At 47.2% G+C, this 20,436-nt stretch overlaps 1 long non-coding RNA gene and 1 pseudogene across 1 annotated transcript; one reads left to right on the forward strand and one right to left on the reverse strand.

Annotated features, from left to right (window-relative positions):
- Positions 1-20,436, reverse strand: part of LOC120037284 — a 56,911-nt pseudogene that overhangs the window by 5,115 nt on the left and 31,360 nt on the right.
- LOC120037278 lies at positions 19,897-20,430 on the forward strand. Its single transcript, XR_005474795.1, has 3 exons — positions 19,897-19,946; positions 20,037-20,192; positions 20,336-20,430. It is a non-coding gene; the product is annotated as an uncharacterized LOC120037278 (long non-coding RNA).

Consider the following 20,436-nt stretch of genomic DNA (forward strand, 5'->3'; position numbering starts at 1 on the left):
AGTAGTTGGTGAACCAGGCGAGACAGTCATTTGAGAAACCAAGGCTGTTGAGTCTGCCGATAAGAATACGGTGATTGACAGAGTCAAAAGCCTTGGCCAGGTCGATGAAGACGGCTGCACAGTACTGTCTTTTTTCGATGGCGGTTATGATATCGTTTAGTACCTTGAGCGTGGCTGAGGTGCACCCATGACCAGCTCGGAAACTGGATTGCACAGCGGAGAAGGTACGGTGGGATTCGAAATGGTCAGTGATCTGTTTATTAACTTGGCTTTCGAAGACTTTAGAAAGGCAGGGCAGGATGGATATAGGTCTATAACAGTTTGGGTCTAGAGTGTCACCCCCTTTGAAGAGGGGGATGACCGCGGCAGCTTTCCAATCTTTAGGGATCTCGGACAATACGAAAGAGAGGTTGAACAGACTGGTAATAGGGGTTGCAACAATGGCGGCGGATAATTTTAGAAAGAGAGGGTCCAGATTGTCTAGCCCAGCTGATTTGTACGGGTCCAGTTTTTGCAGCTCTTTCAGAACATCTGCTACCTGGATTTGGGTGAAGGAGAAGCTGGGGAGGCTCGGGCAAGTAGCTGCGGGGTGTGCGGAGCTGTTGGCCGGAGTTGGGGTAGCCAGGAAGAAAACATGGCCAGCCGTAGAGAAATGCTTATTGAAATGTTCGATTATCATGGATTTATCGGTGGTGACCGTGTTACCTAGCCTCAATGCAGTGGGCAGCTGGGAGGAGGTGCTCTTGTTCTCCATGGACTTTACAGTGTCCCAAAACTTTTTGGATTTAGAGCTACACTGTGCAAATTTCTGGTTGAAAAATCTACCAGACACAGTCTGGTACCAATCAACATGACAGCCTTGAGTTGGGGAGGAGTGAGCACTTTGGGGTAGCGGTCAGGTCAGATGAAGTGAGGAAGAACAGATATCACAAAGGTTCTGTCTAGCAACAGAGATGCATTGGCTGTTCAGAGGTGTAGGAGTAGACTCAGCATAGGAGAAAGGATTAAATATCAGTGCTTGTGTGAATATGTTTTTTGTCTAATGCAGCTGTCTTGACCCTCTGGGAAGAATAATCTTGGTTTAAGCTTTCATAGTGTCCGTCGAGTTTTTACTCTGAGAATTAGAACCTAACAGTTGGCACTGCGAGCAGGGTTCACCACGATTTGCAGTCGAACTAGAGATTCTGAATCAGTGAAACAGAAACAAGGTAGGCACAGTTCCTACACCTGTTATCACTAATTCTGACATCTTGGGGAGATGAGAGTCGTAGGCTGAACCAATTATAGGGTACGGACCTAGAAAGCCTGAGCTTATTCAGTAGTCCGATTGTAATTATGACCGGTCGTAGCTTTGTGGTATATGGTAAGTCCTGGAAGGTAAACCACAACAGGTTGATACCTGCAAAGGGTAAGTCCTAGGGGGTAAGACCAGGGTGGGGTTGGTTACCTGCTAATACCTGTAACGAGTGGGTGAAAGTCTCAGCCGCAGTGGACATGCGGCAGTAGAGTGGGTGTGGATGGATAAAATGACATGCTTGTGTATTAGGATAAAAAGTTGCCATTCAGGGTTAGAAGAAAAGCATTAAGATACTCGAACGCTGTTGGATTTGGTTGTATTAGCAATAAAGAGAGCAATAAAGAGAGGTTGGTTTTATGCCCTGTTAAGGTGGGGAACCATGACAGATTATGTGGAAATAGGAAGACAAGTGTGAATCATTTTGGTAATGTGTGTTATCAACAACAGTGATATTTGAACAGATTGGAGATGTCTATCCATAACAATGAAATCCTTCATACAGTGAGGTTAGGGTAGGTTACCATGCTTGTCCTGAACCACAGCTGTAGACACAGCCTCCTCCAGGTCCTCAGACACTAGCTTGGAGATTCATTACAGGATGTCTGTCACCCCACTGAGCCCCTATTGCAGGTTAGGGGTCACATCCACTTGAATGTCCTTCATATGACGAACCTCCTACAGAGCAAATGAGGAAAATATGATATATTATGATTTATGTTAGTAACAATACAATATGGGAATTGTATCCCAAAGCTACCTACAGCTAACATATATATTTATGTATGTGATCTATGTAAATAAAGGAATATAACACAGCTGTAAAACTGTGAAGGACTATATGGTGGAGGCCTACCCATTTCCCAGGAGCATTGTAAAAAGTGGATTTGGGTACAGTGTTTATTTCCCCCTAATATCTTTGAAGATTACACCTAAAATAATTAGGCCTACTTCTTTCTACTGCTGAGCTGAGACCATTAGGGTTAAACATTACAGATATAAATGCAATATATGGAGTAGAAATGATTGCCTGCCCAACATACGTTCTACATGGTCTATTTCTATCTGAATGTAACACTTCAATCAAGCATGTTAATTGATCGTTAAGTCATGTTTGTCAGGTAAACGGTCATTAGTGGCCTATATAAGCCTCATACAGGCCAGGTGAAGACATTACCTGTTGATAACACAGACTATTTTCATGATCATGGGAGGTGTGAGAGAATTGCTGCTCTTTGTGGTGACTGTGGGGGTTGTGAAAGGTTGGTTCACTAATGTTTTATTTGGATTGAATGGATTTGTTTGGGAAATATGCTCAACTTTATCAGTTGGAGATTAAAATGTACTGTTTGTTCCGCATTGGTCATCTGCTATTAATATATGTAACTATTTTGTGTCAACTCAACTTCTGTCAACACTTTCTCCTCAGTTTCTTGTTACCCTGTTGGAAAGTCCCAGAAGCAAGAGCAAGTCTCTCTGCAGAGGAGACTTGGAGGTAAGTGTTTCTTTCCACAACCCTTCTAGCTTTGTACTGTGTCTATGGTGCTGCTGTGTTTGACACTCATTCAACACCATAGAGTAACTCAGTTGTCTAAATAATGTTGTCAAACCCTTTGATTTGGTCATTTTGCTTGTGTACCTTAACCTACGTTTTTCAGAGCTGTCATCAAATGACGTCTCCATTGTGCATGCCCTGGCCTTGCTCCGATCCATAGGGTCTGACGCTAAACAAGACAGAGAAGGTACGGCCTGAAACATATACTTTTAAATCTGTGTTGGGTTCATGTTGCTCAACATTCGAATGGCAATTTGGCCTAGACCATGTAGAACAGCTGTGTTGCTGTAGAATACCCAACTGTTCCTTTATGTTTTCTCTCTAGAGTATTTCGAGACTAATGAAGTAGAATCCCAAGCTTCTCCAAACCATGGTAGCTCTACGGCAAATGATGCCCTGTTCTCTGACGACGCTACCTCTGAAGCTGCTACCTCTGAAGCTGCCACTGGCCCGTCTGACGACGCTACCTCTGAAGCTGCCACTGGCCCGTCTGACGACGCTACCTCTGAATTAACCACTGGCCCGTCTGACGACGCTACCGCTGAAGCTGCCACTGGCCCGTCTGACGACGCTACCTCTGAAGCTGCCACTGGCCCGTCTGACGACGCTACCTCTGAAGCTGCCACTGGCCCGTCTGACGACGCTACCTCTGAAGCTGCCACTGGCCCGTCTGACGACGCTACCTCTGAAGCTGCCACTGGCCCGTCTGACGACGCTACCTCTGAAGCTGCCACTGGCCCGTCTGACGACGCTACCTCTGAAGCTGCCACTGGCCCGTCTGACGACGCTACCTCTGAAGCTGCCACTGGCCCGTCTGACGACGCTACCTCTGAAGCTGCCACTGGCCCGTCTGACGACGCTACCTCTGAAGCTGCCACTGGCCCGTCTGACGACGCTACCTCTGAAGCTGCCACTGGCCCGTCTGACGACGCTACCTCTGAAGCTGCCACTGGCCCGTCTGACGACGCTACCTCTGAAGCTGCCACTGGCCCGTCTGACGACGCTACCTCTGAAGCTGCCACTGGCCCGTCTGACGACGCTACCTCTGAAGCTGCCACTGGCCCGTCTGACGACGCTACCTCTGAAGCTGCCACTGGCCCGTCTGACGACGCTACCTCTGAAGCTGCCACTGGCCCGTCTGACGACGCTACCTCTGAAGCTGCCACTGGCCCGTCTGACGACGCTACCTCTGAAGCTGCCACTGGCCCGTCTGACGACGCTACCTCTGAAGCTGCCACTGGCCCGTCTGACGACGCTACCTCTGAAGCTGCCACTGGCCCGTCTGACGACGCTACCTCTGAAGCTGCCACTGGCCCGTCTGACGACGCTACCTCTGAAGCTGCCACTGGCCCGTCTGACGACGCTACCTCTGAAGCTGCCACTGGCCCGTCTGACGACGCTACCTCTGAAGCTGCCACTGGCCCGTCTGACGACGCTACCTCTGAAGCTGCCACTGGCCCGTCTGACGACGCTACCTCTGAAGCTGCCACTGGCCCGTCTGACGACGCTACCTCTGAAGCTGCCACTGGCCCGTCTGACGACGCTACCTCTGAAGCTGCCACTGGCCCGTCTGACGACGCTACCTCTGAAGCTGCCACTGGCCCGTCTGACGACGCTACCTCTGAAGCTGCCACTGGCCCGTCTGACGACGCTACCTCTGAAGCTGCCACTGGCCCGTCTGACGACGCTACCTCTGAAGCTGCCACTGGCCCGTCTGACGACGCTACCTCTGAAGCTGCCACTGGCCCGTCTGACGACGCTACCTCTGAAGCTGCCACTGGCCCGTCTGACGACGCTACCTCTGAAGCTGCCACTGGCCCGTCTGACGACGCTACCTCTGAAGCTGCCACTGGCCCGTCTGACGACGCTACCTCTGAAGCTGCCACTGGCCCGTCTGACGACGCTACCTCTGAAGCTGCCACTGGCCCGTCTGACGACGCTACCTCTGAAGCTGCCACTGGCCCGTCTGACGACGCTACCTCTGAAGCTGCCACTGGCCCGTCTGACGACGCTACCTCTGAAGCTGCCACTGGCCCGTCTGACGACGCTACCTCTGAAGCTGCCACTGGCCCGTCTGACGACGCTACCTCTGAAGCTGCCACTGGCCCGTCTGACGACGCTACCTCTGAAGCTGCCACTGGCCCGTCTGACGACGCTACCTCTGAAGCTGCCACTGGCCCGTCTGACGACGCTACCTCTGAAGCTGCCACTGGCCCGTCTGACGACGCTACCTCTGAAGCTGCCACTGGCCCGTCTGACGACGCTACCTCTGAAGCTGCCACTGGCCCGTCTGACGACGCTACCTCTGAAGCTGCCACTGGCCCGTCTGACGACGCTACCTCTGAAGCTGCCACTGGCCCGTCTGACGACGCTACCTCTGAAGCTGCCACTGGCCCGTCTGACGACGCTACCTCTGAAGCTGCCACTGGCCCGTCTGACGACGCTACCTCTGAAGCTGCCACTGGCCCGTCTGACGACGCTACCTCTGAAGCTGCCACTGGCCCGTCTGACGACGCTACCTCTGAAGCTGCCACTGGCCCGTCTGACGACGCTACCTCTGAAGCTGCCACTGGCCCGTCTGACGACGCTACCTCTGAAGCTGCCACTGGCCCGTCTGACGACGCTACCTCTGAAGCTGCCACTGGCCCGTCTGACGACGCTACCTCTGAAGCTGCCACTGGCCCGTCTGACGACGCTACCTCTGAAGCTGCCACTGGCCCGTCTGACGACGCTACCTCTGAAGCTGCCACTGGCCCGTCTGACGACGCTACCTCTGAAGCTGCCACTGGCCCGTCTGACGACGCTACCTCTGAAGCTGCCACTGGCCCGTCTGACGACGCTACCTCTGAAGCTGCCACTGGCCCGTCTGACGACGCTACCTCTGAAGCTGCCACTGGCCCGTCTGACGACGCTACCTCTGAAGCTGCCACTGGCCCGTCTGACGACGCTACCTCTGAAGCTGCCACTGGCCCGTCTGACGACGCTACCTCTGAAGCTGCCACTGGCCCGTCTGACGACGCTACCTCTGAAGCTGCCACTGGCCCGTCTGACGACGCTACCTCTGAAGCTGCCACTGGCCCGTCTGACGACGCTACCTCTGAAGCTGCCACTGGCCCGTCTGACGACGCTACCTCTGAAGCTGCCACTGGCCCGTCTGACGACGCTACCTCTGAAGCTGCCACTGGCCCGTCTGACGACGCTACCTCTGAAGCTGCCACTGGCCCGTCTGACGACGCTACCTCTGAAGCTGCCACTGGCCCGTCTGACGACGCTACCTCTGAAGCTGCCACTGGCCCGTCTGACGACGCTACCTCTGAAGCTGCCACTGGCCCGTCTGACGACGCTACCTCTGAAGCTGCCACTGGCCCGTCTGACGACGCTACCTCTGAAGCTGCCACTGGCCCGTCTGACGACGCTACCTCTGAAGCTGCCACTGGCCCGTCTGACGACGCTACCTCTGAAGCTGCCACTGGCCCGTCTGACGACGCTACCTCTGAAGCTGCCACTGGCCCGTCTGACGACGCTACCTCTGAAGCTGCCACTGGCCCGTCTGACGACGCTACCTCTGAAGCTGCCACTGGCCCGTCTGACGACGCTACCTCTGAAGCTGCCACTGGCCCGTCTGACGACGCTACCTCTGAAGCTGCCACTGGCCCGTCTGACGACGCTACCTCTGAAGCTGCCACTGGCCCGTCTGACGACGCTACCTCTGAAGCTGCCACTGGCCCGTCTGACGACGCTACCTCTGAAGCTGCCACTGGCCCGTCTGACGACGCTACCTCTGAAGCTGCCACTGGCCCGTCTGACGACGCTACCTCTGAAGCTGCCACTGGCCCGTCTGACGACGCTACCTCTGAAGCTGCCACTGGCCCGTCTGACGACGCTACCTCTGAAGCTGCCACTGGCCCGTCTGACGACGCTACCTCTGAAGCTGCCACTGGCCCGTCTGACGACGCTACCTCTGAAGCTGCCACTGGCCCGTCTGACGACGCTACCTCTGAAGCTGCCACTGGCCCGTCTGACGACGCTACCTCTGAAGCTGCCACTGGCCCGTCTGACGACGCTACCTCTGAAGCTGCCACTGGCCCGTCTGACGACGCTACCTCTGAAGCTGCCACTGGCCCGTCTGACGACGCTACCTCTGAAGCTGCCACTGGCCCGTCTGACGACGCTACCTCGGCAGCTGCGACCGGCCAGTGTGACCATGCCATTGAGGAACTGTTGACTTCTGCATCTCAGTTGACCACAAACATGAATATCTGACGTGGGACATGGTGCTCGGGGTCCATGCAAGAGTTCATGGGTACTCTAGTCCAGGTTGTGTGTGTAACTGCATTTTCTTGTTTTGGCTCAATTAAACGCTAACTGTAATACTTGTGTCCTCAGTATTGTTTTGACGGTTCCTACTTGGAGTTGAGGTCTATGACCTGACTGGGGTAATGTCAACATTTATTTTGCATTATAACCATGCTTTGGCATCAGCAATATGTCTACTTTGACTTAAGCTACATTTGGTCAAATTATGCTAGTAGCATCACATGATGTGGAATGGGTTCTAGTTCATTTAAACTTGATGGTTGTGGAACTGAGTGTTTGGGGTTGGTACATACAGTGGTGCAAAAAAGTATTTAGTCAGCCACCAATTGTGCAAGTTCTCCCACTTAAAAAGATGAGAGGCCTGTAATTTTCATCATAGGTACACTTCAACTATGACAGACGTCTGGCACTGCAGGATTTTGAGTCCCTGGCGGCGTAGTGTGTTACTGATGGTAGGCTTTGTTACTTTGGTCCCAGCTCTCTGCAGGTCATTCACTAGGTCCCCCCCCCGTGTGGTTCTGGGATTTTTGCTCACTGTTCTTGTGATCATTTTGACCCCACGGGGTGAGATCTTGCGTGGAGCCCCAGATCGAGGGAGATTATCAGTGGTCTTGTATGTCTTCCATTTCCTAATAATTGCTCCCACAGTTGATTTCTTCAAACCAAGCTGCTTACCTATTGCAAATTTGGTCTTCCCAGCCTGGTGCAGGTCTACAATTTTGTTTCTGGTGTCCTTTGACAGCTCTTCGGTCTTGGCCATAGTGGAGTTTGGAGTGTGACTGTGGTTGTGGACAGGTGTCTTCTATACTGATAACAAGTTCAAACAGGTGCCATTAATACAGGTAACGAGTGGAGGACAGAGGAGCCTCTTAAAGAAGAAGTTACAGGTCTGTGAGAGCCAGAAATCTTGCTTGTTTTAGGTGACCAAATACTTATTTTCCACCATAATTTGCAAATAAATTCATAAAAAATCCTACAATGTGATTTTCTGTATTTTTTTTCTCTTGTCTGTCATAGTTGAAGTATACCTATGATAAATTACAGGCCTTATCTTTAAGTGGGAGAACTTGCACAATTGGTGGCTGACTAAATACTTTTTTGCCCCACTGTATGAGGCTGCTGGAATCGGGGTTAATGGTGTCAGTGCTAACTAATATCACGGTTGTCAACTTGCATTTAAATTACTCTGCTGGGTGTCTTCTCTCGTAACTGACTTGGTTTCCTATTAGTGAATGCTTACATGTAAAACCAGCTCTCGTATCATTAGCACATCGTTTTGGCGTTGTGTCTTCATATCCCAGTGCCAATCCAAACTTTCAGGTTTAAATAAGTCAATGCTCACCTGTCTTAGCTGGCAGGTTGCTATCAGGTCCAGGCTCTCCCAGAGTTGCTTGTAGCGCCGCTAACCTAGGGTTTGAGGGCAGGAACAGTTTGACCAGGATTTCCCACCCACTCCGATTTACATGGGATAAACCATTGGAAGAAACCGGTAAATTTCTATGAGAAGCTTGAGGAAGTCTGTTCATACAGGCCTTCTCTAGCCGCATGATGAACGCTCAGGGTGTGCGTCGTAGCAAACCGTACTTAGTCGCCATGAATTCAAAAAGCACGTACACGCAACCTTTAAATGCAGTTAATACAGCAACAAAATTGGCTCCAACTTTTGAGCTACCGGCAGGTATCTGCTGTAATTCAAACATTTCTGTGGCACAGCTTTACTCATTTATGCCAACCAAATCCAGATAGCAAATGTTCTGAAAGAGCTGCAAAACCTGGACCCATACAAATCAGCTGGGCTTGACAATCTAGACCCTTAATTTCTGAAACTATCTGCCGCCATTGTCGCAACCCCTATTACCAGCCTGTTCAACCTCTCTTTCATATCGTCTGAGATCCCCAAGGATTGGAAAGCTGCCGCGGTCATCCCCCTCTTCAAAGGGGGAGACACCCTGGACCCAAACTGTTACAGACCTATATCCATCCTGCCCTGCCTATCTAAGGTCTTCGAAAGCCAAGTTAATAAACAGATCACTGACCATCTCGAATTCCACCGTACCTTCACTGTGCAATACGGTTTCCGAGCCGGTCACGGGTGCACCCCGGTCACGGGTGCACCTCAGCCACGCTCAAGGTACTAAACGATATCATAACCGCCATCGATAAAAGACAGTACTGTGCAGCCGTCTTCATCGACCTGGCCAAGGCTTTCGACTCTGTCAATCACCGTATTCTTATCGGCAGACTCAACAGCCTTGGTTTCTCAAATGACTGTCTCGCCTGGTTCACCAACTACTTCGCAGACAGAGTTCAGTGTGTCGAATTGGAAGGCCTGTTGTCCGGACCTCTGGCAGTCTCTATGGGAGTACCACAGGGTTCAATTCTCGGGCCGACACTTTTCTCTGTATATATCAACGATGTCACTCTTACTGCGTGTGATTCCCTGATCCACCTCTACGCAGACGACAGCATTCTGTATACATCTGGCCCTTCTTTGGACACTGTGTTAACTAACCTCCAAACGAGCTTCAATGCCATACAACGCTCCTTCCGTGGCCTCCAACTGCTCTTAAACGCTAGTAAAACCAAATGCATGCTTTTCAACCGTTCGCTGCCCGCACCCGCCCGCCCGACTAGCATCACTACTCTGGACGGTTCTGACCTAGAATACGTGGACAACTACAAATACCTAGGTGTTTGGCTAGACTGTAAACTCTCCTTCCAGACTCATATCAAACATCTCCAATCCAAAATCAAATCTAGAATCGGCTTTCTATTTCGCAACAAAGCCTCCTTCACTCACGCCGCCAAACTTACCCTAGTAAAACTGACTATCCTACCAATCCTCGACTTTGGCGATGTCATCTACAAAATAGCTTCCAATACTCTACTCAACAAACTAGATACAGTTTATCACAGTGCCATCCGTTTTGTTACCAAAGCCCCTTATACCACCCACCAGTACGACCTGTATGCTCTTGTCGGCTGGCCCTCGCTACATATTCGTCGCCAGACCCACTGGCTCCAGGTCATCTATAAGTCTATGCTAGGTAAAGCTCCGCCTTATCTCAGCTCACTGGTCACGATAACAACACCCACCCGTAGCACGCGCTCCAGCAGGTATATCTCACTGGTTATCCCCAAAGCCAACACCTCTTTTGGCCGCCTTTCCTTCCAGTTCTCTGCTGCCAGTGACTGGAACGAATTGCAAAAATCGCTGAAGCTGGAGACTTACATTTCACTCACTAACTTTAAATATCAGCTATCTGAGCAGCTAACCGATCACTGCAGCTATACATAGTTCATCTGTAAATAGCCCACCCCAATCTACCCACCTCATCCCCATATTGTTTTTATTTACTTTTCTGCTCTTTTGCACACCAGTATCAGTACTTGCTCATCATCTGCTCATCTATCACTCCAGTGTTAGTCTGCTAAATTTTAATTACTTTGAAACTATGGTCTATTTATTGCCTTACCTCCTCACGCCATTTGCACACACTGTATAGACTTTCTTTTTTTCTATTGTGTTATTGACTGTACGCTTGTTTATTCCATGTGTAACTCTGTGTTGTTGTTTGTGTCGCACTGCTTTGCTTTATCTTGGCCAGGTCGCAGTTGTAAATGAGAACTTGTTCTCAACTAGCTTACCTGGTTAAATAAAGGTGAAATAAACAAAAAATCCCAGAGAATCCCAGATGGCTAACAATAACATATCCTGACATAATGTAAACGTTATACATTAAGCGCTCTCCCTCAGTGACATGAATTAGTATATTTCATATTCTCAGAACCCAACAGTAGGTTTTAAGGTGTGGCTGCATGTTTGTCGTGGACGCATTGTCACTCTTGATGTTCTTTTTCCAGATTGCAAGTGAAACACCTTTAGATGTAAGTGCCAGTTGGTAACTTTCTCACACTTGCTTGTTTAAGGTATGGATGCAACACCCCAGTATGTCTGCAGGGGCTGGTCACTGAGATTTACCATGTTTCACATGCTACTAGACTAACCTTCCAAGTAAATATGTTACAAGTCTGAACTGGCAGTCCTTGTCTTTCCTCAACTAATTGAAACCTCAGGGACAGACATGCTAAACGACTTTGATGTCAGAGCTCCCATCAGCCCTCTACACCTCGCTGTGAGTAAAGCCTACCTGCTCCTGAAGTGGTCTCCATATGACAAATGGTACCCTATTCCCTCTTTAGTACACTACTTTTGACCAGATCCTTATAGGCCCTGATCAAAAGTAGTTAACTACATAGGGAATAGGGTGCTATCTGGGATGCAGGCATGGTGTTGATTTTCCACAGGAAGTTGACTGTCCAGACAGACTCACACACCAAATTCCTATCTATTCCTGATTAGTGTAAAATACATGCATATTCTACACAGTGATGATGAGGATGATTTCCTTATTTTGCCATTTGAGTTAATCAACCTCAGAGGAGAAGTAGAGTGTTTGTTTCTCAATCCCACGCTTGGCAGGGACCTCAGATGTTGATGCTGGGCGGGAGCAAAAATGGGCTCCCGATTGAAAGACTCTGGTCTACTAGTATTTCTGTTCGGGCGTACCACTGGTCTACTATAGGACATTGATTATATTAAGAGTGTATATCTATTCAGGCGTACCACTGGACTTTGCTTGAGACTGTGTTTGTGTTTCTATTCAGGCGTACCACGGCCACCACCATGCTATGGAGGTCCTGGTTCAGTCTCTGCTGGATCTAGACGTGAGGGACAGCCAGGGGCGCACCCTCTGGACCTGTCTGCCTTAAAATGCCATGTGGAGTGTGTTGACGTCCTCATCAACCAGGGAGCCTCCATCCTGGTTAAATACTTCACCCTAAAGAGGACCCCCATCCACGCTGCAGGTACACATAGGATATCACACAGAGCTTCTGTCATTAAAAAGTTTTCCTGACCAAGATGGCCATTTGTTTGGTAATGTTGCTAGGACGACAATGTCTACTCTAGGGATGTTACATGGTATAGTGTGAACATGCCCACTAGACACTGATCTAAGGTCATTTTTTGTCATGTTTTCCACTAATGATTGAGGATCTAGGGAGGGTAAGCTGATCCTACATCAATGCACAGGGAAGACTTCTATCCAGAGCCAGGTACACAGCTAGCAGGTGACAGGCTTCGATGGCCTCAGCCCCAAAATTCTTTATTATCTGCTGTGTTAACATCTTGAGGATGTCATCTACCAACACCATTGTTCTACAAATCTGTCTGTTCATGTGAAGGTTATAGTCATCCAGCAATCTGCTCATATCCTCTCTGTTTATCCTCCTCCAGCTACCAACGGTCAATCATCTCACATTCTTATATCCTCTCTGTTTATGCTCCTTTAGCTACCAATGGTCAATCATCTGACATTCTTATGTCCTCTCTGTTTATCCTCCTCTAGCTACCAACGGTCAATCATCTCACATTCTTATATCCTCTCTGTTTATCCTCCTCCAGCTACCAACGGTCAATCATCTGACATTCTTATATCCTCTCTGTTTATCTTCCTCTAGCTACCAACGGTCAATCATCTGATATTCTTATATCCTCTCTGTTTATCCTCCTCCAGCTACCAATGGTCAATCATCTGACATTCTTATATCCTCTCTGTTTATCTTCCTCTAGCTACCAACGGTCAATCATCTGATATTCTTATATCCTCTCTGTTTATCCTCCTCCAGCTACCAACGGTCAATCATCTGACATTCTTATATCCTCTCTGTTTATCCTCCTCTAGCTACCAACGGCCAATCATCTGACATTCTTATATCCTCTCTGTTTATCCTCCTCCAGCTACCAATGGTCAATCATCTCACATTCTTATATCTTCTCCGTTTTTCCACCTCTAGCTACTGAAGGTCAATCATCTCACATTCTTATATCCTCTCTATTTATCTTCCTCTAGCTACCAACGGCCAATCATCTGACATTCTTATATCCTCTCTGTTTATCCTCCTCCAGCTACCAATGGTCAATCATCTCACATTCTTATATCTTCTCCGTTTTTCCACCTCTAGCTACTGAAGGTCAATCATCTGACATTCTTATATCCTCTCTGTTTATCCTCCTCTAGCTACCAACGGTCAATCATCTGACATTCTTATATCCTCTCTGTTTATCTTCCTCTAGCTACCAACGGTCAATCATCTGACATTCTTATATCCTCTCTGTTTATCCTCCTCTAGCTACCAACGGTCAATCATCGGACATTCTTATATCCTCTGTTTATCCTCCTCCAGCTACCAACGGTCAATCATCTGACATTCTTATATCCTCTCTGTTTATCTTCCTCTAGCTAACAACGGTTATTCGGAGTGTTTGCGTTTGCTGATTGGAAATGTTGACCTCCAGAGTGCAGTGGATGTTCAAGACGGGAATAGACAGTAACTCATTTGGGTTTCGGATACAATTCCTGAAATAAAGAGATTTTGACACTAGGGCTTCATCCCAAATGGCAACCTATACCCTACTTGATGCACTACTTTAAACCAAAGCCCTATGGGCTCAGGTCAACAGTAGTGTACGATATAGGGAATAGGTTGCCATTTGGGACTCAGCCTGGTTATTACCAGTTTGTAATATGACCTGTTGTCTTGTGTATCAGAACCCCTCTGATGCTGTCGGTGCTGAGCGGACACACAGACTGTGTGTACTCATTGCTCAACAAGGGAGCCAGAGACAAATGGCACAGAACAGCTCTACACAGAAGGGTAGTGAGGAGAGCTGGCTGTACGCGCTCACACACAGAAAGAGAGGGGGAGGCTTGTTCTGATCTAGGGATGGGGCCATTGAACTACTAGGGATGGCTTTGGTGTGGGATCTAGCATGGAATATAAATTATGCCCAAATATACCTATTATGATTCCTTATTATTTAATAGATTATGAATTATTCAAATCCATTCTTGTCTCCCCTCCCTTCCTCCTAGGCGGTGACGGGTCACGAGGAGTGCAGCACAGCGCCAGCTTCCTGGTTCGGAAAGGTAAGGGGCGGAGCCCTGTCCACCTGGTGGCGACGTCCGGACACATCGTGGTGCTGGGGTGGCTCCTACACACCGCCCAGTCAGTGTGGACCCTCCCCGTCATCACAGACAACCAGGGCTACACGCCACTACACTGGGCCTGCTACAACGGTACGTACTGGACAGAGGGACAGCGAAGTGAGCCCGAGGCCACAAACAAATACACACATAAATATAGCGTGTCTTAAATCACCACAGCCAGCTTCGGGAGGGCACGAACCGAGACAGTCCGCACAGGAGCCTTAAAAGTCCCTCAGACTGAGAGAGAGAGAAAAGGGGGGAGGTAGAGGGGGAGGAACAACAGGCTGGCTGGCCCACACTCATCCTCTCGTACCACCAGGTGTCCTTCCAGCAGATACTGGACTTCAGAGGAACTGCTGCTTCTATACCCCATCTTTACCTTTACCCACAAAGGTCCTAAACGGTAGAAAGTGTCCGGCCAACAGACAGACACCTTATGATGGCAATAACCTGTAGTCCAAGGGGATAGTAGCACTTCACTGAGAGCAAAACAGACAGGGACCAAAAGATGTGGAAGAAGCATTTTCAAAACCTGTTTTGACTGTAGATATTGGGCTGAGTGTTTGGGCTGAGAAAAGACATAAGGAGTTTCATTTAAGTTTCATGAGAGTGATTGTCATGTTTATCCGCACACTAAGACAGTCAGAACGCACCTAGCCTCTTGTCTGTAATCCATGTGGGAGGAGGGGAAATCATACATTTTTTATGAACAAACATTTTAATAAAATCATTCATGTCTTAAGGTCTGTGGGAATCAAAACATCGTAGTATTTGCTCTCATGAGTAATTGTAAAGATTTAATGCATCCCAAATGGAACCCTATTCCCTATACTGAATAGTACACTACTGTTGAACAGGGCCCATAGGGTTCTGGTCAAAAGCAGTGCACTCTAAAGGAAATAGGGTGCCATTTAGGATGCTGGTTTTGCATACCGGTATGTGAGCAACAGGACTTTTTGATGGGACATATTACATTTGTGTTATTAAACCTACCTGTCCTTTGGCCTCTAGAAAGTATTTTTGAAAGTAAATGATTAATTCATGTATTCTTTCTTGTGATATTTATGTCATAATTTTATGCCTTCGTTAGTTACTGAGGGGTGGTTAGGAGAGTAGGGGCACCTGTATGAGCGAAAACAATGATGCACACTAAGTACTACAACGTTTGTGAAAAGCACTGATACTATCCCGAGGCATGTGAGGTGGAAAACATGTCTCCCTTGGAGAGGAGAAACACTGTGTAAACCAATGGTAGGACAGCAGCAATTAGATTTTCTTCTGTTGGAAAATAAATATCTATATTATTTGTCTTTGGTCTTATAATCAATGTTTTTTAACAGGTTTTGCTTGCTTTAACTTCTTCAAAAAATGAAACCACTCAATCCTTGTATGTGATTGCATGTTCAAATCCCAGTTTTTGTCTCTTTTTGAAAATCATTTTAACTGGAAATATGTGCAATACATTTGCTATGTTCACCAAATCAGCAACAAGAGGTTCACAGGTTTGTTCGTGTCATTTTCATTCTTTTAAACGGATGAAACTAGCACGTACATATGAAATAGTGACTGAATTCGAAACTCCCATGAATTCTTTCAGTATCTGAAGTTTGCTGTATATTTTATGAGTAATAAATGTTATTTAATGATGAACTCTGGGTTATCGGTGTGGGTTATGTATTCTATTTTATTTTGCATTGCGTCCACAACATTACATTTTTAAAGGCAATAGTAGCCTACATTTGTTTACAACTCGCAGGATTTCCATGCGTGAATTTACAACCGCACAGAGCGTTGCATCAGCACGAGATTGGAAGTGCGTCAAATCTGTACAGCATTGTTACGTCATCACTGATACACGTTGAAACTGATGAGAAACCGCGGGAGCAGTTCAGTGATTCTCGCTAGTGCTGGAGGAGCGTTCATTTTGGCAAGGAAATGTACTGATTTTGCAAGGACATGGAGAATAAAGAGTTCAAGGTAGGCATGTTATTTAAGCAATAAGGCCCAAGGGGTTGTGGTATATGGTCAATATACCACGGCTAGGGGCTGTTCTTACGCACGACGCAACCCGAAGTGCTAGGACACAGCCCGTAGCCATGTGGTATATTGGCCATATATCACGAATCCCCGAGGTGCCTTATTACTATTTATTATAACTGGTTACCAACATAATTAGAGCAGTAAAAAATACACGTTTTGTCATACCCATGGTATACAGTCTGATATACCATGGCTTTCAGCCAATCAGCATTCAGGTCTCGATCCACCCAGTTTATAATTATTTTTAAATCCCCATTTATATTAATTACTGTGGATTAAATATTGTTAAATAAATAAAATTATGTGCTATTCATTCTGTAATATCAAACTACAAAGTCTATGGCCGGGGAGTCATGAGAGTTGGCTAAAGGTACAGTAGAATCTGTTGTGGGTCAAATGGGGGACTAGGGTCAAAGGTTATTATGACACCACCTTCACATTTCCGTCCTAAATGGCACCCTGTTCCCTATGTAGGCTAGTGCACTACTTTTGACCAAGATACATACACTGGTTGGCTGACGTCACGAAAAACATGCGCGCTCATCAATGGCCGGAATGCGTGTATCTTGTTATGACTCTAAACCTCAGCTAGCAAGTGCTCATTATGCAAATGTATTTGTTTGCAATTAACATTTAGAGACTAAATATAGTTTACATGTTGTCAACATTCTAAGCAAACCCTGTCTATTTACCCTGTCTATTTTACCCACAGTTACTTGCCAGTGTTGTTGCTAAACAACCAACCCGTCTATATAGCCCCACAGTGGAGGTGTCATAATACCCATAAAACCTAGCGGTCAAACAGGGAGGGAAATGGTTCCAATCGTTTTTCCACCATTAATTTTCCCATAGGCGATTTTAGAAACACATAAAACAAGGGCTGTGTTTCATGTGGGTTTACCGTGGTGTGACATTTTTATAACCATGTAAAGCTCTCATGGACAAGGTGACTTTTAGCAATACATTTGGCTCTATTTACTCTCAGATTCGAAATGTCTAATTAGCATCAAAGTAGACATGCAAAACTACAAATCCCTGCAAGCTCCTAAACGTCATTTCTAGCTGACACCTTTGCTAACAGGTATTGTGTCAATTTAAAACTTGCACTAAACAGTTCACAGAATTGTCCATTTAAAGAAATGTAGCCAATTTATTAATTACTACATTTAGCTAACATTAGATAGTTAGTCAAGAGATTCTTACCTTTGCCTCGATCAGCATGATCATTTGAAATTCTTTATGATAGCCACATTAGCAGCTAATTAGCATTTCATTTTGGGGGGGTAAATACAGGCGAATATATTGATAAAAGTCACCTTGTCCTAGAGAGATTTACACAGTTATCAAAATGGTAAGCCTACCTGAAACACAGCCCTTATTTTAAGTGTTTCTAAAATCCACTATGGGAAAAATGTATGGTGGGAAAACGATTGGAACCATTTCCCTGTTTGACTACTAGGTTTTATGGGGATTTTGACTCATTACTGTGGCACTCTATAGGGCTCCGGCCAAAAGAAGTGCACTATATTGGAAATAGGGTGCTATTTCGGACACAAGCATAGATATGATGCATTATGATGTGACCGTAGAAATAGAATCACTAGAAAGGATAGAGCCTCTGACCATGGCAATTTGACTGGTAAACTGAACTGTACACCTGACATGATGTTCTGGTGATTCTATTTCTATGCATATGATGCATTATGATGTGACAATGAGTGTTGGGTTAATGGTGCTTTCAAGGCAAGTGATCTTGGTCAAATCATGACTTCCATGGTCTTTAGGTCGGAAAGTTGGAGCTCTAAAAAGATGCCAGAGTTTCCGACTTTATTTAATTTAATTTTTTGTCATTTTTTTGTGATATCCAATTGGTAGTTACGATCTAGTCTCATCACTGCAACTTCCCAACGGGCTCGGGAGAGGTAAAGGTCGAGTCAGGAGTCCTCCGAAACATGACACGCCAAGCCGCGCTGCTTCTGACTTAGAAATCCAAGTTGGATGACTATTGAAAACGATTTTTCCCTGTCGGAGTTAGTTTTTTCCCCCCGGTTGTCTTGAACGCACTGAAGTCGGAAGTCAGAGAGTTCCCAGTTGTTTTCAACACGGCTAAAGGCGACACAGTAGGTGACATCCAAACATGACTTTGTGCTGTCTTTCAGGAGTCAGAGGTCAGTGGGAATGACCTCACCCTCATAGACCTGGATGACCCCATCAATGACGGTGATGTTATGAAGGAAGACAGGTAAGTGATTTACACTAATGACACATTTGTGACTGGTTACAGGATCACATAGGCCTACAAATACAGATTCTGTAGTAGGTCAAAGGTCCTATGGAGAGGTAGGCCCAGAGCCATGTATTTAGAGAGATGGGACATCTATCTGCATTATGTTGCATTTACATCAATATGTATACATTATATGACACAGTATAATCAAAGATATGCATATGAGAGCTGGCTCCCCATGCGCAATATTGACATTTTAAACAATAATATGTAACTGAACATCTATTTTATAATTGACTTATTGGGTAAATGAAAGGCTCAAAGGCGCTAACATGGAGTCCTTTCTAAAAGTTTGCCAAATTCTCTAAATACTGTATATACCTCTGGATAGGCCGAGTCATCTCAGAGTATTGGAACCATATAATTCGAGTGATTCTATTCTAATTCTAGAATGATTCATTCTACTTCTATGATTCTAATTCTATAATTGGAACACATCCTCACACTCACATTATAGCACATTATAGTGACCTTAGAGAGATTCCTTTTTCTGTATCTAGATCTGATAAAGATCACAGAGAGGTTGAGAGACAGACCACGTTGGAAGAGGCTGTTCTAGAGACAGATATCCAAACTCTGTCACTAGAGGCTGAAGGAGAGATTGAGATGCAGGAGGCTGATCTGAAGACAGATGGCACGTCTCAGTCACAGAAGGTTGAAGGAGAGATTGAGTTGGACGATGCTGTTGCCATCCCACCTCAGTCACAGGAGGTTGAAGGAGAGATTGAGTTGGACGATGCTGTTGCCATCCCACCTCAGTCACAGAAGGTTGAAGGAGAGATTGAGTTGGACGATGCCGTTGCCATCCCACCTCAGTCACAGGAGGTTGAAGGAGAGATTGAGTTGGACGATGCTGTTGTCATCCCACCTCAGTCACAGAAGGTTGAAGGAGAGATTGAGTTGGACGATGCTGTTGCCATCCCACCTCATCAGTCACAGGAGGTTGAAGGAGAGATTGAGTTGGACGATGCCGTTGCCATCCCACCTCAGTCACAGGAGGTTGAAGGAGAGATTGAGTTGGACGATGCTGTTGCCATCCCACCTCATCAGTCACAGGAGGTTGAAGGAGAGATTGAGTTGGACGATGCTGTTGCCATCCCACCTCAGTCACAGGAGGTTGAAGGAGAGATTGAGTTGGACGATGCTGTTGTCATCCCACCTCAGTCACAGAAGGTTGAAGGAGAGATTGAGTTGGACGATGCTGTTGCCATCCCACCTCAGTCACAGGAGGTTGAAGGAGAGATTGAGTTGGACGATGCTGTTGTCATCCCACCTCAGTCACAGGAGGTTGAAGGAGAGATTGAGTTGGACGATGCTGTTGTCATCCCACCTCAGTCACAGGAGGTTGAAGGAGAGAGTGAGTTGGACGAGGCCGTTGTCATCCCATCTCAGTCACAGGAGGTATGATGTTTTGTGTTTTAATGACGCATTGAAGATTAAAATGACAAATTAATTTTCAAAGCTTGAGCTAGTAAAGGTCTTCTAATCTAGGAGGCCAAAGGTGAGAGTGAGTTGAAGCAGGTTGATCTGAAGACAGCCACATCAACTCTGACACTGGAGGTCGAAGGAGAGAGTGTGATGCAGGAGAGTGATGATCTACAAACAGCCGGGACATCTCAATCCCAGGAGACTGAACGAGTGGCAAAGGTAAATGCTTCCAGATAACAGTGTGTGTGTACATTTCTGTTTGTGCATGCAGACAGTAGTTCGTAAACAGACATTGCATTAACAGTGCTATGGCGAATTTGATTGAATTCCAGCCTAAGTCTGCTTTCTGTCGTCCCCATCAGGCTGCAGTGGTGACCTTCACTAGCGTGACCCGCAAGGCTGCAGCCTCCCAGACCAGCCTCACCCTCAGCAGGGGAAAGAGAAGCTACCCAGACCTACACAC

This window comes from Salvelinus namaycush, unplaced genomic scaffold (genome assembly GCF_016432855.1).
Source record: "Salvelinus namaycush isolate Seneca unplaced genomic scaffold, SaNama_1.0 Scaffold167, whole genome shotgun sequence".
NCBI classification, from domain to species: domain Eukaryota; kingdom Metazoa; phylum Chordata; class Actinopteri; order Salmoniformes; family Salmonidae; genus Salvelinus; species Salvelinus namaycush.